The following is a 25,397-nucleotide window of genomic DNA, read 5'->3' as shown; positions in this document are numbered from 1 at the left end:
TGATTTACAAAGAAGTAAAACTTAACTGTAAATCATGCATAAAACAAAGAAATGACCACATTTAATATCTCCAAAACTCATCCCATTTTAAACAGCCTTTTGTAAAAACATGTGGTCTTTTAAGTCTTTTCCTACTAAAAATAAAGCCGATATAATGTTCCTTCAGATTTATTTTAAATTAGCTTAGTGTAATTAGTATAAGCATCCCCTAATAAATAAATTTAAGTATCATAAAATTCAAACACTTTCTCCAAAACCATTTGTTACAATTATAACAAAGGAGACTCTTTTTCTATTGTGATAGAAAGTTTGGCCCACAAAATGATACAATAAGAGCTACATGTGCACACATGTGTGGAAGCTGGTATTACAAATATTATTTAGAACTGTTTTACCAATTCCTAAATCTCACCAGTTCAACATTAAGAAAACAAGCAGTTAAATAATAAAGCTAAGTTTTATCAGACAAGAAAGCAAAAATGTTAGATGATACATTTATTCGTTCTGAAGCAGCAGACTTTCTTTTTCTCCTTTATTTTTTTCTGTTTTTTCTTCGTTCATCATTCTTTTTCACCATTAAACTCTAGCACTGGTCTGAAAGCACTGCAATTCCCTGCCTGAGGTGTCTTACATTAAGATGAGTGACAAGGGCACACAATAACTGGTGTTAGATCATTAGAGGTCAGAACAGACACGCTTTTCTAGCTTATTCCTTCAGGTCAAGTAGAGTTTAAAAATACATCCTACATCGAAGAGCTGAATGAACTTCAGACAGAGTGTGATGCACTGGCGTGCCACTTACTGTCCCTTTAGTCTATCATGTCACGCCACAGAGCCAACACAGGGTCATTTGGTGATAGCTAGACTTTATAAAGCCTGTAAAAACACTTATGTCTGTACACTCATATATGCACATATGTGTGGGCAGGCATTCTAATAAATCCCAAACAATTTAGGCCTATATTTTCTTTGCTTTTATTGTATGGAGGCTATAGATTTGGCTGAAGGAGAGGAAGGGAGTTGCAGTTTTTTTTCTAACCTTTTATTTTCTCTACAAACATTCATTTGAAAAACAAGACAATTTTTACCAACCTGGACTTTCTCACCCAGAATCACATATCCCACTGTTACTTGCATTCTAGTTGGATACATATATGACAGGCATTTCAATATAAACATATTCAAAACTGGATTCCTGATATTCCTCCCAAAGTCACTTCCTCCTACAGCCCTCACCTCCTCAGATTTTGACAATTCTCTCCCTACCAGTTGCTCAGGTCCATCACTTGGGTGTCACCCTTGACTTTTTTATTTCCCAAACAATTTCACACAAGTCCATCTGCAACACCTGGCAGCTCTATCTTTAAAATACATCTAAAGTAAGACCACTTCTAACTACCTGTTTTACCATGTCTCTTGCCTGAACCACTCATCTCCCAAAGGGAGGATAGAATGGCTTCCGTCTCTCCTGCCAACCAGACCTCATAGATGATGTCCACAGCTGGGAGAAATGTCAGCTACAAGTAAAGCTTGTCTCTGTTTCAGCAGGCATCTGAGAGCCCAGTGAGAAGGACACAGTAATGCCCTCATATTCATGGTGTTTTCCCTGCCATCAAAGGTCCAAAAATATTACATTAAAATTTCAGAAATAGACCATTCATAAGTTTTAAATTGTGCACCATTCTAAGCAGCATGACGAAAACCTGTTGCACTTCTCCTCTGGCCCAGAATGGGAGCATCTCTTTGCTCAGTGTTTCCATGCTGTGCATCCTGTTCCTTAGCACCATTCCCACATTGACTGACGGTCATGGTATCCTGGTGCTTCCAGTCAAGCAAGTCTTTGTTTTACTTAATAATGACCCCAAAGTGCAAGAGTAGTGATTCTGGCAACTCAGAAATGCCAAGGAGTTATAAAGTTTGTTTTTTAAGTGAAAAGGTAAAAGTTCTCTTCTTAACAGTGAAAGAAAAAAAATGTTATGTTGAAGTGCCTAAGATCTATGGTAAAAATTAGTTTTTGAAAATGGAAAAAAGAAAAGAAACAATAAAGAAGGGTGAGCACAGATGTTTTGAGACCATGTTTGCATAACTTTTATTACAGTATATGAGGGGCCCCCCAAAATAAAATTTATTTACTAAAAATGGTATATTTATCCTTATATCTTTAAACTTGTCACTTCCAAAGTACTCTCCATGGATGCAATATTCCTATCAAGACATTTTTTCCACTGCTCAAAAGTTTTGTACTCATCCATTTTAATGCCTTTTATTGTTGTTTCTGCTATTTTTTGTTTCACCTTTTTCACCTGGGCAAAACAATCTCCTTTGAGGACTTCTTTTCATCTGGTGAATAAAAAATAGAGTCTCTGGGGGCAAGATTAGGTGAATAGGGAGGGTGGGGTACAGGGGTCATGCTGTTTTTGGTCAAAAACTGCTGAACACTCAGCTCGATGTGGGCAAATGCATTAATACATTGCCCACCATGAAATAGACAAATGCACTGAATCTTCAAAAAAAGTCACTGAAGCTGAATGCAGCCTCTCACAATGGCTGCTGGTGCACTGATACAGATGAGTTCCTGGACACTCACCTAGTGGAGGAAGCCTGTACTGCACGGGGCCTACCTACCAGAAGATAATTCTGCTTTCTTTCTGTGGGGCAGGGATGCCCACTTGTACTTCATTTTTATGATTTTTAAAGTATATTTTATTGGTTAAACTATCCCATTTTTTCTCACCTTTATTTACCTCCACCCAGCACTCCTCTAACCTCCAGCATCCTTCTCCCCACTTTGTTCATGTCCATGGGTCATACATGTACGTTCTTTGGCTTCTTCATTTCCTATATTATTCTTACCCTCCCCCTGTCTATTTTGTACTACCATTTATGCTTCTATTCACTGTACCTTTTCACCCATTTCCTCCCTCCCACTCCCCACTGATAACCATCCATGTGATCTCTATTTCTGTGGTTCCATTTTTGTTGTAGGTGTTTGCTTAGTTTGTTTTTGTTTTTTAGGTTCAGTTGTTGGTAGTTGTGAGTTGGTTGTCATTTTACTGTTGCGATTTTTTATTATCCTCTTTTCCTTAGGTAAGTCCCTTTGGCATTTCATACAATAAGGGCTTGGTGATGATGAACTTTAGCTTGACCTTATCTGGCAAGCACTTTATCTGTCCTTGTATTCTAAATGATAGCTTTGTTGGGTAGAGTAATCTTGGATGGAGGTCCTTGCCTTTCATGACTTCAAATACTTTTTTACAGCCCCCTCTTGCCTTCAAGTTTTCTTTTGAGACATCAGCTCATAGTCTTATGGGAACTCCTTTGTAGGTAACTGTCTCATTTTCTCTTGCTGCTTTTAAGATTTTCTTCTTATCTTTAATTTTGGGTAATTTAAAGATAATATGTTTTGGTGTGTTTCTTCTTGGCTCTAAAATCTTTGGTATTCTCTGAGCTTCCTGGACTACCTATAAGTCTATTTTCTTCACCAAATTGGGGACGTTTTCCTCCTTTATTTGTTCTGATAAGTTTTCAGTTCCTTCCTTCTCCTCCTCCCTTTCTTCTTCTCCTCCTCCTCCCCCTTCTTTTCCTCCTCCTCCTCCTTGCATCCCTATGAGTAGAATGTTGGACTTCAAGTTGTCCCAAAGGATCCTAAGTCACTCTTTATTTTTTTGAATTTTTGTTTCTTCATTCTGTTTTGCTTGAATGCTTATTTCTTCCTTTTGTTCCAAATCATTGATTTGAGTCCCGGTTTCCTTCCCTTCACTGTTGGTTCCCTATATATTTTCCTTAATTTTACTTTCTGTAGCCTTTGTTTCTGCCTTCATTTTGTGACCAAGCTCAATCATTTCTGTGAGCATCTTGATTACGAGTGTTTTGAACTCTGCATTAGACAGATTTTCTATATTCTCATCTCTTAGTTCTTTACCTGGAATTTTGATCTGTTCCTCTGGGCCATATTTCTTTGTCTTGCATCTATGACATTGTAAGGGGCAGAGCCTTAGTTATTCATCAGGGTAGGGCAGTCCTCTTTGCTCTTGTGGTGCTCTCTGTAGGGGTTGGGTCAGAGAGGGAACAAAGCCACTTGTTTGACTCTCACCCCACTTTATGTCACTTTCCTCACTTCCCACAAGTGGACTATGCCCTTTCAGATGCTGATTCTTGGGTGGGTGGGTTTACATACATTCTAGGACCCTGTGGGCCTCTCCAACATACTCTCCTGTGAGACTGGGAGTTCATCCTGCAGCTGCACTCCCTCAAGTTTTTACAGCCAGGGGTTTTTGAGTCTTTAGTTTCCTGTACTGAAACCCTGGGTTTCATGGTCTGTCTTACTCCCTGATGCTCCTCCTGGCTCATCTATGTGTGAATGTGGGTGCTCCCACTCCACCAGCCCTTGCCTTGTCCACGCAGCCCGCTGCTTTGCCAGGGGTCCTGTCCACCTGTCTGTCTGTCTCCATCCCTCAAACCAGTCTGGATGAATGTTTATCTTCTTGGTTGTTGGAGTTCCAAGCAGTTTGATTTTTGGGGTAGTTTTGCTTGTTTTTGGTTTTTAAATTGATTGTTATCCTTCTTTTGGTTGTGTGAGGAAACAAAGCATTGTTACCGAGGGCTCCATCTTGGCCAGAACTCCCCACTTGTACTTCTTAATGATTCAGGTAACCCCAGTTACATGGAGTTTGGTAGGAAGCAGCTCTTCATTTCCTTGTTTAATACAGAATGTAACACATCTGGCACAATGAGGACTCAAGGAAATCCTCCAAGTTTTAGAACAAGTGAGCCTGGTTCAAGAAACAGCACTCTCGTAGAGTACAGGGGCATCATCAGGCAAGACGTGGCCCACCAGTGTTTTGACTAGCAGGTTGGGAATTCAAAAACTTAGAGGATATTTTTAAAGCTTCACTTGGGACATAAACAATTATTTGAAGAAATTTTAATAAATAATTCTGGAATTTTGGGGGGTTCTGATGTGGGCCACAGAAGATGCAGATAGGGGCAATGTGTGAAGTCGTACTTTTAATGTTCATTTGTGCTCATAGGTTAGCAAGACTTTGGGGAATATTATTTAAATTCATACTTTTTATAAGAAGTTTTTCTCTTGAGGATTTATCTTGGTAACTGGAAACCATTTTATAAGAAATATTTCAGGTTTAACTTGCTGCTATTCTTTGTTAACAACAAAATAACTTAAATCTAAGACTATCTTCCCCTTTACAACTACAAGGGTAGCTGCATTCTTAGATGCCCTAAAGGTCTTCTCACAGAGTACAAAAGTCTCTTCTGAAACATTGCATAAAACTATCAAGGTGGGCTAATAGGAGGAGTTAACAGATAATAAAAGAGGAAATAAAGATCCTATTTTGTTCTTTGCTTCTTGCTATTTCTGTGCTTTCAGTACTTGTTGTGGACCCCTCTGCCTGGTTTCAGGAGTTGTAACTACCTCCTATACTTAAGGATGAGTGAGCGACACACAGAATGTGAACCACTTAGGAGACAAAGCTTGTCTCTGGTAGCGAATGCCGCCTCAGTTTCCTCCCTGCCCCCAAAACTTGGTTGGAAGTCCATGACCGGTAAGTCTCCTAACACTGAGGTGCAACCTATGCCAGACTCGATCACTTGGGATGACATCATGGAAGGACTCCGGGGGCTGCAACAAAGAACAATGGATTCTCACCCCCTGCCCTGCTTTGAGTGAGTACCCATGTCCTCTGGAAGAAGCACTTCCTGGCTCTAATCCCCTCAAGTCTGAATATCTGATGGGGACGGGTGCAGTTACTTGCCTTGCCAGAGTGGATCCCGGGTAAAAAATCTGGCATCACAAAGAATTCCTGAAAAACCTGTGAAATCTGCTCTGCTAAGAGTGCTTTCATTCATATGTTAAAGGTCCAAGCAGGAAACCCTAAAGTTTCTGCAAAACCCTCTTCCTGACAGACTCTGACTCAGTCTAAGCCCTCAGACTTCTTTGAAATGTTATCTACTATTTGATCATTGCCACCCTGTATTCCTGTGTATTACAACCCAATAAAAGCCTTAGAGGAAGGGGCTCAAGGCCTTCTATCCCCTGAGAAACTGGCCACCTCTCCTCCCCAGGCAGATCATGTCATGTCTTGTTTACTTTCATCCATGGTGGATGGGGGAACTTGAGGGAAAAGTCGCCCCCACAAGTACTGAAATAATAATTTTTTAAAAATAAAAAATAGCTTGAAAATACTCAGTTTATAACAAAATTCTGGGCAGAGTTTCCTCTACGTGGGTTTTTTCTCCTTCTTTTTCTTTTTTCTTGAGTAAAAAGAATGCAAAGCTAGAAAAGTTAGATAAATTTAAATAGAAAAAATAAAGATAGACAATTGATGATTTCAATTGTCATATTTTTTCTTAAATTCTTAAAAATGGCTCCCTAATAACTTTTTGTGCCAATATATAAAAAATTTCTTCTGACTTCCCATGTATTTCATTTGAATAGTCGAATTTTTATTTTGAAGCTATTTATTTTATTTTAAATGTATGTCCTGGAAGGATTTAAAAGTTGTGTATACAAGTATATTTCTACATACAAATTTGATCTTTCAAATTACAACATAGATATTATTTAATTTCCAGTTTGTAATTGGAAGATTGAGGAGACCTCTGAAGTGCTGTGGTCTAAACATCTTCACTTTAAAATCTGAGGCAAAACTATGGACAAGTAGTTGTCATTTGTATAAGCCGCACTTAGTGTCCCCATGAGGGGTGAGTATTTGCCAACTGGCTCCTACTCTCGGGCTCTTTTCCTTCACCTACAATACTTTTAAAGGTATTGCATAAATGATTTAGAGGCAAGAATATAAAGAAAAAGACAGTTTGATACTGATTATAAGGTGTTACTTTGAAAGTGTCAATCAAATGTATATAATTGTAAACAAAGCCATTTTAATCTTTGTTTGAAACTCATACTGTAACTCTGAGATCATGGTCATGAACACTGATTCTTATGTAAAGAATCTCTCCTGCAGTTGACAGTTGGCAGTGTACAATATATTTTGAAAGAGAAGTGGGGACAACAAAGAAAAGTAGTTTTATTCACATATTTATTTATCTCATTTACTCAAGCCTCAATTATATATGTTTTACATGCAATAACTTTTAAACAAAGTAAGTATCAGCACAGGTAATTTACTCATGCATACTGACATGGCAAACTCAAAATCATCGAGAAAGCAGAATAGTTTACCACTAGGAAGAGAATGGGAAGCAATGGAATGTATAAGTTCGTAACTTCAGAATTTTGCAATTTATGATGTGGAGGAAAAATTTCTTTAAAAAACCTTCCTTCAACATAAGGTTTGATTACTTAAACATAATTTTAGTTAGAACATAGTCTCAACAGTGAATGGCTTCAATAAGGTGTTTCTATGAGGCTTCAAAGAAATACTTAGTGAGCCCTAGCTGGTGTGACTCACTGGATTGAGTGTCAGCCTAAGAACTAAAGGGGTCACCAATTTGATTCCCAGTCAGGAAACATGCCTGCGTTGCAGGCCAGGTCCTCAGTAGGGGGTGCATGAGAGGCACTGACACATTGATGTTTCTCTCCCTGTGTTTCTCCTTCCCTGCCCCTCTCTCTAAAAATAAATAAAGTCTTTTTAAAAGAGAGAGAGAGACTTAGGTGATAAGAAGCTCCAGGGAAATGTACCTCCCTCTTCTGGTGGCTCTTAGGTCCTTTTGCTAGGTTTAAGTTAAAATTAAAGAAAAAGAGAAATCAGTCTTCCCATTTCAGATGATAATACAAACCTTGTCTAGGTGACTAAACTCACTCTGATAGGAAACTAGTGGTAGGAGAAATAAGAATCTGACTCTTCCCATTGCAGAGGGGCAGAATCCTTCCTGGAAGAGCCTGCCCACTGTAGAGGAAATACCCAACTGTAATGTATAAAAGAAAAAGTCTTGATATGGATGAGTACTTACAAAGATAAGAAAAAAATAAGAGGAAATAACTTTAGGTACTAGGTTTTTCCTAATATGCCTTTGTGTCTGTTTCAAATAATTAACTCATTCTCCCTGATATAAACTGGCAAAGTAAGCAAAACTTTCTTTTGTTTAAAAATGATTAACGTATTTTTCTAAATTTATATTATAAAAACAATTCAAATATCATTATCTAATTTGTTAAGCATATTCTCCCTCGAAATATATCACTGAAAAAAATCTCGTTCCTGCTTCTACTTTAGCTTCAAAAAAAAAAAAAAAAAGCTAAACAGTTTGAACAGCACAAGTTCCATCTAGTGGTCAAACTGAGTACTTGCTCTTTTTAAACTGGGATGGAATGAAATGAGTGGATTATCAAAACCTAGTGGTAGTTGTTTAAAAACAGAGGAACTTGGTACTGCCGCCGTGTGGGCAAAATGAGAAACTGCTATAATTGTTGACATATTGCTAGAGTTTTAGGTTTAGAAGAAATTTTGAGTCTTTATCCAGTCACTCCATGAACGGTTTCCTAAAATATCATAAAGTAGATTATTTTAGGAGGTTCTACATTTTGAAACTAAAAATTTTATTTGAATAGCTATATATTTGAAATATCTATTAGAAATATATATGCACACTTTTTTTTACTTAAATATGTGTATAAAGTATATATTTTCTTAATAGACCTATTAATATTAGGATATGCTATATAATTATTAAAATACATTTACTTAAATTAATTTACTCTCAATCGGAAATCAATTTAATATCCAGAAATTAGCTGGAATATACAGGTAAATACATATGGAATATATAGTTAAAGATACATATGAACATCTAGAAACATAGAAATAGGCAGATATTTATGCATATCTAGGAAACTAAATTGATTCCTTGGAAATTATTATATAGGGTAAGAGTAACTTTATTTAAGTAAATAAATATGAATGAATTTAAAGAAAAATATTCAGCCAGTAAAAGCAGAAATTATATATAGATATAGTGGCACAGAAGCCCCAATTTAAAAAAAAAATTACTGGACCTCATGAAAAAATATTACCCAATCTTGGTTTTACTCTGACTTTTCATACATTTTTTCTTTTGTTTTAAATTTAATTGTTGTTCAAGTGCAGTTTTCCGTCTTTTACTCCCATCCCAGTCCACCCCCCCACTCCTCCCCACCTCCCTCCCATTTCCACTCCTGTTAGTTTTTGTCCATTTGTCCTGTATACTTGTTCCTGTGAATCCTTCCCCCTTTTCCCTGAAATTCGCTCCCCTCTCCCCTCTGGTCCCAATCAGCCTGTTCTGTATTTCAGTGTCTTTGATTATATTTTGCTTGTTTGCTTGTTTTCTTCTTTAGGTTCCTGTTAAAGGTGAGATCATATGGTATTTGTCTTACACTGCCTGGCTTATTTCACTCAGCATAATGCTTTCCAGTTCCATCCATGTTGTTGCAAATGGTAGGAGCTCCTTCTTTCTTCTGTTGCATAGAATTGCGCTGTGTAAATGTACCATAGCTTTTGGATCCTTTCATTTACTGATGGGCACCTAGGTTCCTTCAACCCTTGGCTATTGTAAATTGTGCTGCTATGAAGATTGGGGTGCATAGTTTTTTTTAGATTGATGTTTCAGGGTTCTTAGCATATAGTCCTAGCAGTGGAATTGCTGGATCAAAAGGCAGGTCCATTTTTAGTTTTCTGAGAAAATTCCATAGTTTTCCATAATGGTTGTACTAGTCTGCAATCCCACCAACAGTGAACTAGGGTCCCTTTTTCCCCACAACCTCTCCAACATTTGTTCTTTCTTGCTTTGTTTATGATAGCCATTCTGACCGGTGTAAAGTGGTATCTCATTATGGTTTTAATTTGCATCTCTCTGATAGCTAGTGATATTGAGCATCTTTTCATGTGTCTCTGGATTCTCTATATGTCCTCCTTGGAGAAATGTCTGTTCAAATCCTTTGCCCATTTTTTAATTGGGCTGCTTTTCTTCTTAGAGTGGAGTCGTGTGAGTTCTTTGTATATTTTGGAGACTAAACCTTTGTCTGAGGTATCATTGGCAAATATGTTTTCCCATACAGTTGGTTCTCTTTTTATTGTTATACTGTTTTCTTTAGCCATGCAGAAGCTTTTTATTTTGATGATATACATTTGTTTATTCTTTCCTTTTATGTCCCTTGCTCTAGGGGACATATCAGTAAAAATGTTGCTGGGTGAAATATCTGAGATGTTCCTGCCAATGTCCTCCTCTAGGACTTTAAAATAATAGTCTCACAGTTTATATTTAAGTCTTTTGAATTTATTTTGGTGTATGGTGTAAGTTGGTGCTCGAGTTTCATTTTTTTGCATGTAGCTGTTCAGTTTTCCTAAGACCATTTGTTGAAGAAGCTATTATTAGTCCATTTTATGTTGCTGCCCCCTTTGTCAAATATTAATTGCCAGTAGATACTTGGGTTTATTTGTGGGCTCTCTGTTCTGTTCCATTGGTCTATGTGCCTGTTTTTATGGCAGTACCAGGCTGTTTTGATTAAAGTATCCTTGTAATACAGTTTGATATCAGGTACTGTGATCCCTCCTACTTTGTTCTTCTTTATCAAAATTGCAGCTGCTATTCAGAGTCATTTATGGTCCCATATAAGTTTTTGAAGTGTTTGTTCTATGTCTGTGAAATATGCCATTGGTACTTTAATAGGTATTGCACTGAATCTGTAAATTGCTCTGGATAGTACACACATTTGGTGATATTAATTCTTCCAGTCCATGGACATATTATATGTTTCCATTTGTGTGTATCTTCCTTGATTTCTTTCTTCAGTGTTGTGTAGTTTTCTGCATACAGGATTTTTACCTCTTTGGTTAGGTTTATTTCCAGATATTTTATTTTTCTTTTTGCTATATCAAGTGGGATTTTTTTCTTGATTTCTGCTTCTGCTGTTTCATTGTTAGTATATAAAAATGCCTTTGATTTCTGGATATTCACTTTGTATCCTGCTGCTTTGCCAAATTCATTTATTAGGTCAAGCAGTTTTGGGGTAGATTGTATAGGATTTTCCATGTACACTGTCATGTCATCTGCAAACAGTGACAGTTTTGTTTCCTCCTTTCCTATTTGAATGCCTTTTATTTCATATTATTGTCTGATCACCATGGCTAAAACTTCCAATACTATATTGAATAGAAGTGTTGAAAGTGGACAACCTTGTCTTGTTCCTAATCTTAGTGAAAAAGATTTTAATTTTGCCCATTGACTATGATGTTGGCTGTAGGTCTCTCATATGTATAGCCTTTATTGTGTTGAGGAATGCTCCCTCTATTCCGACTTTGATGAGTGTTTTTATTATAAATGGCTATTGTACTTTATCAACTGCTTTTCTGCATCTATTGATATGATCATGTGACTCTTGTCTTTGCTTTTGTTTATGTGATTTATTACATTTACTGATTTGCAAATATTGAACCATCCTTGCATCCCTTGGATGAATCCCACTTGGTCATGGTGTATGATCTTTTTAATGTAGTGTTGGATGCGGTTTGCCAATATTTTGCTGAGGATTTTAGCGTCTATGTTCATCAGAAATATTTACCTGAAGTTTCTTTTTTCTTTGTTGTATCTTTGTCTGGTTTTGAGATTAGGATGATGCTGGCTTCATAAAAAGAGTTTGGGAGTCTTCCATCATTTTGGATTTTTTGGAATAGTCTGTGAAGAATAGGGGTAGCTCTTCCTTAAATGCTTTGTACAATTCTCCCCTCAAACCATCTGCTCCAGGGCTTTTGTGCTTCAGGAGATTTTTTATTACTACTTCAATTTAATTTGCTGTTATTGGTTTAGTCAGTCTTTCTACTTCTTCTTCACTGAGTTTTGGAAGATTATATTTTTCTAGAAATTTGTCCTTTTCCCCTAGGTTTTCAAATTTTTTGGCACACAGTTCTTCATAGTAATTTCTTACAATCCTTTGTATTTCTGTGGTGTCAGTTGTAATCTCTCCTCTTTCATTTCTGATTGTGTTTATTTGTGTCCTCTCTCTTCTTTTCTCGATGAGCCTGCTTAAAGCTTCTCTATTTTTTTTATCTTAAAAAAAAACAGCTCCTGGATCCATCAATCCTTGGAATTGTGCTTTTAATTCTGCTCTGATCTTGGTTATTTCCTTCCTTCTACTTGCTCTGGGCTGTCTTTGTTGTTGTTCCTTGAGTTCTTGCAGGCGTAGGGTTAGGTTCTTTGTTTGAAATGTTTCTATCTTTTTTAGGTAGGCCTGTATTGCTATGAACTTTCCTCTCAGGACTGCCTTCATTGTGTCCCATAAGTTTTGGGTTGTCGTGAATTTATTTTCATTTGTTTCCAAAAACTTTTTGATTTTTCCCCTAATTTCATTTTTGACCCATTTGTTGTTTAACAGCATGCCATTCAGTCTCCATGATTTTGAGTGTTTGGGATCTTTTCCTTTGGGGCTGGTTTCCAGTTTCAGTCCCTTGTGCTCTGAAAAAATGTTTGTGATGATTTCAATTTTCTTGAATTTGTTGTGGCTCATTTTGTGTCCTATCATGTGGTCTATCTTTAAAAATGTTCCATGTGCATTTGAAAAGAATGTGTATTTAGCTTTTTTGGGTTGAACGTTTCTATATATATCAGTTAAGTCAATTTCATTTAGGGCGTTGTTCAATGCCAGAATATCTTTGTTGATATTTTATTTGTAAGATCTGTTTATTGTTGACAGTGGGGTGTTAAAATCCCCTATTATAATTGTGTTGCTGTCAATATCTTTCTTGAAGTCCTCTAAGATTTGCTTTATATATTTGGGTGGTCCTAAGTGCTTATATATTTATGATGTTAATATCTTCTGGATGGATTCTTCCCTCGAGTGTTATGAAGTGATTTTCTGGGTCTCTCTTTATGGCCTTTTTTTGAAGTCTCTTTTGTCTGATTGAGTATTGCTACTTCAACTTTTTTCCTGTCCCTTTGCTTGGGGAATTTGTTTCCAGTCCTTCACTTTTAGTCTGTGTAGGTCTTTTGTCCTGAGGTGGGTGTCTTGTAGGCAGCATATGTGTGGATCATGCTTTCTTATTCATTCAGCTATTCTATGTCTTTTGATTGGAGCATTTAGTCCATTTACACTTCAGGTTATTATTGATAGGTAATTATTCATTGCCATTTTTGTAGCTGTGTTTCTCTCTGTCCCTCTCTTTTTCTTCCTTAAGCAGTCCTTTTAGTATTTCTTGCAGAGCTGGTTTCGTGGAGGTGTATCCTTTTAGACTTCTTTTGTCTTGGAAGCTCTTTATTTGACTTGGAAGCTCTTCTATCTTGATTGAGAGCCTTGCTGGGTAAAGTAGCCTTGGTTTCAGGCCTTTGGTTCTCATTACTTGGAATATTTCTTGCCATTCTCTTCTTGCTTGGAATGTTTCCATTGAGAAGTCAGTAGCTAATCTTATTGGGGCTTTATTGTATGTTACTTCCTTTTTCTCCCTTGCTGCCCTTAAGATTCTCTCTTTATCTTGGAATTTTGCCATTTTAATGATGGTGTGTCTTGAAGTGGGCCTCTTTTGGTTCCTCTTGATCGGGACTCTCTGTAATCCCTGGACTTGTGTGACTTTTTCTGTCATCAACTTAGGGAAGTTTTTCCCCATTACTTTTTCAAAAATGTTTTCTATCCCGTGTTCTTCTTCCTCTCCTTCTGATATTCTTATTGTTTGGATATTATTACATTTCATATTGTCTTGCATTTCTTTTAATTCCTCTTCATTCTTTCTGTGTTTCCTTTTCTTTTTCTTGCTCTTTCTGGGAGGTTTTTTTCTACTTTGTCCTCCAAATTACTGATCCAATCTTCTGCTTCATTGATCCTGCTTTTGATTCCTTCCACTGTGTTCTTCAGTTCAGAAATTGTATTCTTCATTTCTTCTTGGCCTTTGCTGATAGTTTCTATTTCCGTTTTCATGTTGCTGTAGTTTGCAGTGAGTTCATTGTAATTCCCCTATAGTTTCTGGTAGCTCATTGTGAGCTCTTTGAACTTCCTGATAACCAGAGCTTTGAATTCAATATCTGATAGTTGTCTTGCCTCTATTTCATCTAACATTCTTTCTGAGGCTTTTTCCTTCCCTTTCATTTGGGGATTGTTTCTTTGTCTTCTGTTTGTGAGACTCTTCTTCTCAGCCTCAGCTTCTTAAATTGATCTGTTCTGACTCCCTGAGTTTATAGTGTGAACTTCTGTCATACAGTCTTCTTTGTATATCCTGGTGTCCTCCACTCCCACCTGCTCCTTTTTTGTGAGTGTGTTCAGTTGAAGGGGGATGCAAAATGGTTTATGACAGTGGGAGAGGGTTTTATGATATTTACCGTCATAGCAGGTAGAGAAGAGATAGAAGATCTTTAGGCTATATATAGTGTTAACTGTATTCTTCAACCCAACTTTACACTTTTAAGAAGGTGTGGACAAAAGATAAGTCTTTTGTTGGGGAGGGAAGTCTTGTGAGTTGGATCCAGAAAGCAGTGAGGTTGTAAGAGGTCAGATTCTGAGGTAAGGTGAGAGTAAAGGATAATAAATAGGTATAGTGTGTGAGCAAATAGAGTTAATCACTACAGTAATAGAATTCAGGAAACTGTGAGGTGGGCTAAGAACCAGGAGATGTGTTGTGTAGTATTTACAGTTGTATAGAACAGCTATTTACAATAATATTAGAGCAACAATCATATGACAGACTCTATTTGATCAGGATAACATGAATAAGGAGTATAGTACTTTGGGTAGTGTGCTAAATGAAAACAAGTGGTGTAAAGTGTAGAAAATTAGTAATACACTGTGGAGGAGAGAACAGTGAAAATCTGTCAAATGATAAAATATAACCAGCCAAGGCAAAGAAGCCTATATAAAAAGAGAAGGAATACAAAGATACTATTAAAATATAAAATAAGTGGGAATAATGAAAAAATAATATAAATATGCAGCAACTTGTGGCTTCTCTGCTCTAGCAAAGTGAAATTTGTCTCTCTGTCTCTATTGTTGGGAGGCCCTCTGTTTGTGTCCAACTCTGGTCTTTTCCCAGTTCCCAGTTGTTTGTGTCACTTGTGGGTAAAAGAAAGAAAAAGGCAGGAGAAGGGAGAAAAAAGTAGCAAGTCTGAAGAGAAAGGAAGAAGGAATAAAACAGGAAAGAAGACAAGAAAGGAAAAGAGTATTAAAAGATAAAACAAAAATAACATTAAAATGATGAAAGATTACTTCAAAACAAAACAAAACAAAAAAACATCTCATGTTGGTTCCAAATAGTCCAAACCGGTTTTTCTGGCTGCAGCAGGCTGAGGGATGATTCCTGTGGTCTTTCTGTGAGCACTCTCCCAAGAGGTAACCTGGCGCCTCTTTCCAGCACCCCATGAAGGGGATCTAGGTCCTTTTCAGAGCACTGTCCCTGGGGTGGGGGGGTCCACTCTACGTGCTGGGATACAGGCCCGTGCATGGACCAGCCAGGCTGCCCGGGTCCCATGGGATCTGGCGCTGACCTTCCCAGTTCTGTGGGGGAATGCAAGGGCTTCTGCCCGTCCCCTGGATCGCTGCCACACTGGGTGGGGAGCGGGCCAAGCAGCTGTAGCAGGAGAATCGTTCAGTTTACTTTCCAGAAAATTCCTCCTTAAGAAAGCCTGCCTCTCAGCACAGTCCAATCCCCCAGCCAGACTGGTGACTATCGGAGTCAGAGCCCAACACTGCGCCTCTCAATTCTCCCAGGGTGGCAACCACGGAGTCCGGGGTTGATCTCGGCCCTTTGTCCTTAGTACCCTCTCTGCAAACTCAAGCCCACAGGCCTCTCCTGGTGCTCAACCTTGCTGGGTGGTGGTGGTGGTGAGAGGGAGCTGATAACCGAGCTCTCTCCCAAAGACCCTTTGGCAGGCCCACGGCTCCCAAAGAGTCCGAGGGAGATGCACCGGGAGCTGGGTGCTAGGCGCTGGGTGCCGGCTGAGGCCGCTGCTGCTCCTGTCTTTGCTCTGGTCCCTGAGACTCTACCACAGCCATCTCCTTACCGTCTGGTTTTTCAGTTGCCTTATAATTTCTGGTCTCTTATTTTCACATATGCTGGGGAACTGTTCGCTGTTTACGCGGTTCCTCCGTAGATCAGCCAGGATTTTCTCCCATGTGTACCAGGAAATGGAATCTGCTCCGTTCTACTCCGTTGCCATCTTCCCTCTCTCATACATGTTTTGTTTTTTTTTTTAATTTTCCCTCCTTAAAGCTGGTCCTCCGATAGCTTCGTCACACGGCACTTTCTCAGCTCGTTGGTTCACAGAACTAGAAGAAGCAGACTCCCCAGTAATCACAGCATCGTCTGTCACATGGCGCTTTCTTGATGAATAAATATTGAATGATTGGATTAATTGAGAATTAACTACTGAATGTTTATTTTGTACATAGAGAGACCAATAGAAGATTAAATAACTCATTCAAGTTCACACAAATTCGAAGTGAGATTAAAAATATGTCTCCCTTCATTTGTTCTGTTTAACATTTACTAAGTGCCCAGCATTCTGCTAGGGACTGGGTATCTACACAAAAGGTAACGATTCGCACACAGTCACTGTCCTAAAGGAGGAAACCACCCTTAGCACAGCGTTTGTGTACAGCGTTTGTGCACAGTGCACACTTAAAATCTCACTGATTATCAGTGAAAGTACTACAACATGCCCAGGTCAGGTACCAAAAACGTAAAGATGCAGGAAGATGGCAGCAAAGATCACCTACCTCTAAACTCGCCTGTAAGGGACAGATCAACGATATCGGAGGGTTTGAAATTCTAAATCCATGGGCCCCGGGGATTAACTACAACTCTGAAAAATTAATATCATGTCATGTTTATAGAATTTATCTTTAAAAATGTTCATTATTTGATTTTCTTCAATAACAGTAAAGTAGTAGAGAGACAAATGATAAAATTAAAATATTTTTATCTGCAAGACTTCTGTGATATTTAAGAGAAAACTGGATCTAAAAACTGGCACATTTCCCCATTCACTGGCAATGATTATCTCCCCTACCCTCACCTTTTTGTCGACCTGCCAAAAACTAGAGTCCTTAGACAGAAGATAAAAATGGCCTCTTTTAGAAGCTTCTCTGGACCCCTACCTCTGCTATTCCCAAAGCCATATTCCTTGTCCGATTCCATGCTTTGCTTTTCTGTATGTAACCATGTCAATGACAGAAAAGTATCAGGATTTAAATGGCTTGTAATTGTAATGTTGCCCAAAGACAGACATCTGAATAAAATGACTTCTGAAGGTGACTTTCAGCTCTAGGTCAAATGGCTTCTCTTAGGAAAAAAAAATAAAAGAGGTCTAAAAAAAACAATCTGCCTATGTGCGATATAGTAAAAAGGTAAATGCCAGATGGTATACTAATTAGAATGAATTAGAGTGAATAGTAGAAAGTTAAATCGAATAGAGTTAAGATTGCTGACTAGAGTCCCAATTAAAACTAAAACTACCTGAAAGAAATTTAGAAGATTCTGTATCTTTAGAGATTCATCTAATCCAGATTAGGCAAAGTGTGCCCTGTGGTCCAAACGTGACGCTCCATTTGTTTCTGTAAATAAAGTTTTATTGGAATAGAGCCACACTCATTCATTTATGTATGTCTATGATGACTTTAGCACTACAAGGGCAGAGCTGAGCATTTACCACAGCGACAGTTTGGCCCAAAAAGCTTAAAATATTTCCTATCCAGCCCTTCACAGAAATACTTGGTCCAGTTCCCTCATTTACAGATAAGAAACCCAGCACAAAGAATTTAAGTAACTGGAATAACAATATAGCTAATTATTTCAGCAGCCAAGATAAAAAAGACACCTCCTGATTTGACTAGAAGAGCCCATCTTGATCCTTTGCATCTTGATTTCTACAAATGTGAATTGGGTTAAAATACTATCTCAGGGTTGAAAGCAATTGGAACCACCAAGTTTGTTTAAGTTGAACTCTCACAACATTTGTGAAGTTTTTTGTATCCCACGTGATTGAAAACAGTTACTGAGGAAAAGAAACTTGGGAGCCCACTGTGCCTGGTGTACGTTCATTTCTACCTACTGGGGTTTAACTGCTACTGTTTAGTAAGTGGCAAAAGTTACAAAAGAAGGAAAAATTGGGAGGAGATAAAAAGGAACATTTCTTCAACAACACTGCTGTTCGCTGTTTGAAATTGTCCTTAACCTCCAACCAAATCCTGAAAGAGAGGTTATTCACATGAGATATGTAAGAAGAATAAGAAGAAAAAAAAACAGGATGATGTAACTTGTGTAGCATCACAGAAGTATTAAGCAGTAAAGTAGGAATGATACCCAAGTCTCTCTGGGTCTGACTTCAAGCCAAAAATTGCTTCTTGTCCTCACTGCCTCGTGTTTTGGATACTCCACATTGATGAGATCTGAGCCCTTCATGTTAGATTTTATTTCCTCTGATCTCCCTACAAAGGGATAGACTCAAAATCATGTTAAAAGCTACAAACACTTAGTCTTACACTGGAAATGTCATTTCTTATTTTAAAAATTCTCAGTGGCATTTTAGAAGTGCCCTCTCCATGTGGCATGTATATTACATATCACACAAAGACAGATGAAAATTAAGATAAAGTTAAAATAAAATTACAAAGTAAAATGGAGTACACTTACTGTTATCCATTTTAAATCTAGTGCTGAGTTCATGACCAAACCATCCCACTAACCTAAAATATAAATAACATCATTAGATATTTTGGTCTACAAAAATAAGCACAGTTAGCACATTAATCCAGGGCCTGCATAGTGAAACCACTTGTGATATGAACCATCAAATACTTAAGTATGTAAATTCTATATGATATCTTAAAACAATGAATGCTTATAACCTTATCAAGAATAAGGATAAAATCAATTTATTCCTATTAAGAGTTACATTGTTTTTGCAAAGAGCTATTAGATAGTGACCTTTTTATTTAAAATAAAATGAAAAACAAAAATAGTGAGTTTTTTTCTATTTTAAAACAAAGATAAAGCTCAAAAAGGAAAAGCAATTAAAACAATATTTTTACAATAAAAACCCTAAAGAGAAATGCTATAACAAAACCTGTATAATAGTTGAAATTTTTGAATAATTTTCTAAACAAATTGATTGCCTTCATATTTTAATACAAATGTTAATTGGCCAGACACAAAATGCAAGATACATAGGAAAATCACATACATGTATGTGTGTGCATGCATATTAGATGAAAAATTACAAAATAGAGAAAAACACAAAATTGAAGAAACAGTAATACAATAAATCTGATAATCAAGTTTACCAAAATAAATTTTTACTTTTTAAAAAAATATTTTATTTATTTATTTTTAGAGAGAGGAAGAAAGGGAAGATCAGGGAGAAACAGTGTGTGGTTGCAGAACTAAACACAGGACCTGGAAATGGGTGGCAAGCAGGCATGTGCCCTGACTGGGAATCAAACCAGCAACCCTTTGCTTCACAGGCCCATGCTCAATCCACTGAGCTACACCAGGCAGGGCAAATTTTTACTTTTAAAAGACTATAAAGCAAGTGAATAAATAAATAAAACAATAAAAACTTAATAAAAGAGTACTCTATAAGACAGAAAATTACTAAGTAGAATTGCAGGAATAAGACTGATATAGCTGGACAATAGGAGAGTTAAAAAATAAGTTCACAGAAATCAGAAAAGAGTAAAAAAATAAAAATAAAACACACAAAAAAGAGAAGAATTTGGAAAGAATGCAAAGCAGTCAGGAAACTACCAGGAAGACATCAAAGAAGATAGCTGCAAAGAAAAAGAAATAAACAAAAAGGAAAAGAAAAGGGAAAGATTTAAAATAGTTTAGGGAGAAAATTATAAACATAATTATCAGACAAAAATGTTCTATAATAAGTGAGCTCTCAAAGATAAAAAGCAAAAGAAAAGCTTTTGAAAAAGTTGTAATTCAGGACAATTTTGATTAAATAAAAACTGATTTGAATCAACATATTGAAAGAAATGCAATGTTGTCTCTGAAAGATTTGGAAGATTTAACCCAGTGTCATTAATTGTATTTATAGCTTATTAGAGTGATTAGATTTTATAGATGAGGAAAAAAATTGTGGTTCCAAGCACAAAAAAAAGTGATAACAGAACCAAGGAAAAACGTCAGGTTGGCTTCAAGTTTATCTAATACAACCATAATGACAGAGAATACTGTAGAAACACCTATAGTACTCAAAGAAAGAGAAGGAAAACATAATTATAAATATTTTGGGGGGGTAAGCCAGACTATATGAAGGTTACTAGTGTTGATCAAACAATAGTTCAGCTAATAATTTTCCCATGACCTCTTCTTGAAATCTACCTGAGGGTTAACTTAAGTCAGCCAGGAGAAGAATGGGAAATCATGGCAAAAAGATATGTGGTGACTAATGAATGCACTTAATTATTAAACTAGGATTAAACAAATGTGAAGACAGAACATAAAAAAAAGGAAATGTTATATGATAATGTAAAACTAGGCAACTAGTAAAGTAGAGGGAAGTGAACTATTTCACTGGTAATCTATAACTCACTGGTAAAGGAACAGAAATACACTCAGATCAAGAAATACAAAGTAAACTCTAAGAAAGTAAAAGTTGATGAAATATAGATTAATGAGAGAATAAATAGGAGAAAGAGAAAACCTGCTAAATCTATTATTGTTTATGGAATGAAACTAATAGAAAAAATAAAAATTTAAATTCAAAAGGACATATTTCACAAATACAGAAAAATATTCCCAGCAATTTTGAGAAAGAAAAACAAAGTAGGAGGGATTAGAATACCTGATGTCAAACTGTATTACAAGGCCACTGTAATCAAAACAGCCTGGTACTGGCATAAGAACAGACACATAGACCAATGTAACAGAACAGAGAGCCCAGAAAGAGACCCATCTCTCTATGGTCAATTATTATTTAACAAAGCAGACAGGAGCATAAAATGAAGTAAAAATAGCATCTTCAATACATGATGTTGGGAGATCTGGACAACTACATGCAATAAAATGAATAAATAAAACTGGACCACCAATTTACACCAAGCACAAAAATAAACTCAAGATGAATAAAAGACTTAAATATAAGTTGTGACAACTTAAAAGTCCTGGAGAAGAACATAGGCAGAACAATTTCAGATATTCCATACGGCAATATTTTCACCAATATGTCCCCTAGAGCAAGGGATATGAAGGAAAGAGTAAATGAATGGGACTACACCAAATACAAACAACAACAAAAAAACCCTTCTGCAATGCCAAGGAAAACATCAGCAAAAAGAAAAGGCAACCGGCCATATGGGGAAATGTATTTGCCAATGATACTTCGGACAAGGGTATGATCTCCAAAATTATAAAGAACTCACACAACTTTACTCCAGGAAGATAAACAACCCAATTAAAAAAATGGGCAAAGGATCTGAACAGATACTTCTCCAAGGAGGACATACAGAGGGCCTAGAGACATATGAAAGGATGCTCAGCACCACTAGCCATCAGAGAGATGAAAATTAAAACCACAATAAAATATCACTTCACAGCGGTCAGAATGACCATCATAAATCAACAAACAACAAGCACTGGCAAGGTTGTACAAAAAAGGGAACCCTAGTACATTATTGGTGGGAATGCAGACTGGTACAGCCACTGTGCAAAACAGTGTGGAATTTCCTCAAAAACCTAAAAATGACACAGCCTTTTGATCTGGCAATTCCACTGCTAGAATTATACCCTACGAATCCTGAAACACCAATTCAAAAGAACCTATGTGAACCAGTGTTCATAGCAGCATTATTTATAATAGCCAAGTGCTGGAAACAGCCTAAGAGTCCATCAGTATTTGAGTGGCCAAAAACCTGTGGTATATATTAGTATATACCACAATTGTATGGAATGGAGTAGTATTCCATTCCATACACAATGGAATACTACTCGGCAGGAAGAAAGAAGGAACTTCTACCCTTTCCAACAGCAGGAATGGAACTGGAGAGCACTATGCTAAGTGAAATAAGCCAGGCAGTGGAAGACAAATACCATATGATCTCACCTATGAGTGGAACCTACTCAACAAAACAAACCAGGGAACAAAATAAAACCAGAGACATGGAAATAAAGAACTGACAGTGACAAGAGGGGAGGAGGGAGGGGGAAAACAGGGGATTGAAGGGGAGAGATCAGGTCAAGGAACATGCATAAGGGACCCCTAGACAAAGACAACTGAGCGTGGGGGGTTGAATGTGGCAGGTGGGGAGTGGGTAGGGTAGAGGACAGTAATCGGGGAAAATGGGGACAACTGTAATTGAACAACAATAAACTATTTTCTTAATAAATTGTTTTTTTTTAATAAAATGAAATCTTGAATAACCAGAGAATCTAACTGAAAAATAAATAAAAATAGCAAAATAAATCTCATGGCTTGTGATATGAACTCATATTAGACTTGAGTTCAGATCCCATTTTGATCCTGGTTATGGGGTAAACTGAGAGGAAATAAAAAACTTATGCCATATTTTCATATGAGATGCTGAAACTTATCATAATGTATATCTACTTTGAAAAACATTAAGAATTAATTTAAAAGATAGTTATAACAAAATACCAGAAATTTTTCTGGTAGTAATTTATAACATACACTCAAAAAATCTGAATTTATATTGTATAGAAAAAAAGTACTTAATTATTTTATTAAAATAGCCAAATTTTTTCTAAAACATATATTTTCATGTTGAAGGATGTATCTATTAAAAAACAATTTGAATTATGGTTACATACATTCCAGTCAAAATAATCACTAACCATGAAGTTTACATAATAGTAATTAACTTACTACTTTACCTATAAAGATGTCTGCTTTTTATTTTCAAAACCTCAGGGCAAGTTTTATCGAAAAGTTAACTTGCCAAAATTTTAACACAGTAAACTCTGAGTGCCAAGGCTATTCTAGGATTATTTGATGTTTGAACTGAGAGCTAAATGATGGAATTTGAAATGTCAGTGGGAAAATGTAGGGGAGATAGGATATATTTCAAAATGGAGGAAATAGAAAAGGCATTTCCTCAGTTCAGGCAAAAACATTTTTTTGGATTACTTGAAATTCCATGCAGGCCACTGGGTTTATTTCTAAGACCTCAACAATGAATTTCACATTGTTTGAGGTTGACATTCTACCTAAACTATACTATTTGTTACTAGGTAAAATGTAAATCGCCAATTCTTTGTGATTTATTCCTGTCCATCCCAAAAGTCTTGCTTTAAAGGAAATTGTCTGGGATGGTTTTATTTATATGCTCAAAAATCAATGATTATATTTCAGTAATCCTGCATATCACCAACCTTCTTCCCTATAAACAGGTTAAAAAAATAACAAAGCAGAAAGAGAAAAAAATCTACCTAGGAAATAAGAAGGAATATTGTTCACATAAGTAAACAAACAAATATCTCAGCTTACATGTAGCATATATATTTGTGCCTCCAGGAGAGGCGGTTACTGTTTGCTCTTTCTTCGGTCACTAGCATTTGAACACTGATCCGATTTTCAGTTGTATCCGCGGACACTGTGAGTGACCACCAAATGCCAATTCATTGTTTGGCTCACTGAGCAGTTTGCATGATGTGCCTCCCTGGTCTGTCTTACATTCCCAACACAGACAGACTATGAGGGCTAATCCCCTCTCACCTCCCTTTCCCACTCTTACTCTTCTTTTTGTGCTATATTGTTTTAACCCAAATGGGTTCTGCTAGTTTTTAAAGTTCACTAAATTTCTAGATGTGTGCTTAATATTAAAGTTTAGAATTGTTAAATAATTTTTCCAGAATAAAGTATTAAATCTGATTAGAAAATGGATGGTCTAGTTTAGGTTCTTCTCCCATTACTATGCTATTTTGGTCATACATTAATTCCCAGTTTCCCCTCACCTGAAAAATGTATGGATTTAGGGACAACTATTAATATAATATTGCTTGGGAAAATATTTGGGATAGTAAAATCCTTGAAGATATTAATCAAGAATTTTTTTCATCATTTACAAATGGTTTCCTACCACTCCTTCTCCAGAGTGAACCACTAAATTTCATTGCTTCGGGGTCATTTGTTAAGTGGAGAGCACTGCAGATAGTACCAAAACACCTTTTAGCTATGACTTCTAAACTGGGCTTTTGAAATTTAGAGCAGAGACAGTCATCTTTAAAAGTCAATGTTTCTGGTTTGCAATAGGCAGATGTTTTATAATTCTAATTGTCTCATGTCTCATATGGCCCAGCACAGATTTTGTGCTGTAAAGAGCAAAAAAAAAAAAAGAGAATAGAAGAAACAATGAATGTAACCCATGAATAAACTCAAGTTTTCTCACGCTAAGGAAAGAGAAGCTTTAAAGTTGGAAGAGAAAGATTGGGTTCACCTTATTACTACTGAGCCACGCTGCACACCTTGTCCCAGGTAAGTAAGTTCTCAGGGATGGGAGTGAGAGGTTGAGGGGTCAGTAGGAACTTTGGATGTGTTGAGGAGGACCTAATGATAAAAATTGCCTCAACCATATTCCCTCACCTTCTGAGGCATTCCAAAGGGTTTGTATATAATCTCTTTATGCTAAATTGATACCACAGTCTTCATATAAAAATGTTAGGAGAATGGACCTGAGATAGTACCTCCGTTTACAACCTAGACTCATACTCTCCCAAGAGACCCAAGTGTCTCAGATTCCTGTGCCCTCAGAGAAGGGAGTAGAAGTGACTGAAATACTCATCATCTTCACTGGAGCTGGAGGGTTGGCATAAAGGGGAAGGGGTCATGGTAATTCCACAAATATCTTGGAACATGCAGCAGTAGAGAGAAGATGGTCACAGAGGTGCCAAGTACATTGTAATAGATTCCAGGGGGTGGCTATGCACCAGGTGCCTCATCCATACCTATGTCTGCGTGCTCTGAGTATCATTCATCCCTGCCACCTTAGATGTCTTCCTAAGGGCAAAGGACAAGAAGCAAGCTCTCTACCGACAGTGCTTAAACTATTAATTTACTGAGAAAAATCAGAAAATTACTCAGTTTACCTAGAAGTTACAAGATGGTATCCCCAGTATCAAATAAGTTGATAGATTAGTATGAAGAAAATAAAAGTATTTGCCCACCTAAGTTTAAGACCTGATGACATATATATACATAGCTCTTAAAAATTATCAAATTTTTTACAAAAGGCAATATTTTTTCATTTCTTTTGAATGGGATCACTATAAAAATGGAGAGACTATTTCAATGCTTTTTTATTTAGCAACTTTCTTTTTCATTTTTGTGTATTTACTAATGCACTGGAATCAATAATAAAATTAAATGTATATTTATCAAAGTTCTGAAATAAAATGTTTTTGCATTAAATATCAGAATCTGGCTTACTTAATTTGGACACATAAGTGAGCTACATCAATGAGTAAAATTGAATGGAAAAAGAAAACCACCCTACCAAATATTGTTAT

Source organism: Artibeus jamaicensis, unplaced genomic scaffold (assembly GCF_021234435.1).
Source record: "Artibeus jamaicensis isolate MK-2021 breed Jamaican fruit bat unplaced genomic scaffold, CSHL_Jam_final contig_603, whole genome shotgun sequence".
Taxonomy (NCBI): Eukaryota; Metazoa; Chordata; class Mammalia; order Chiroptera; family Phyllostomidae; genus Artibeus; species Artibeus jamaicensis.
This window is presented reverse-complemented; position numbering follows the sequence as displayed.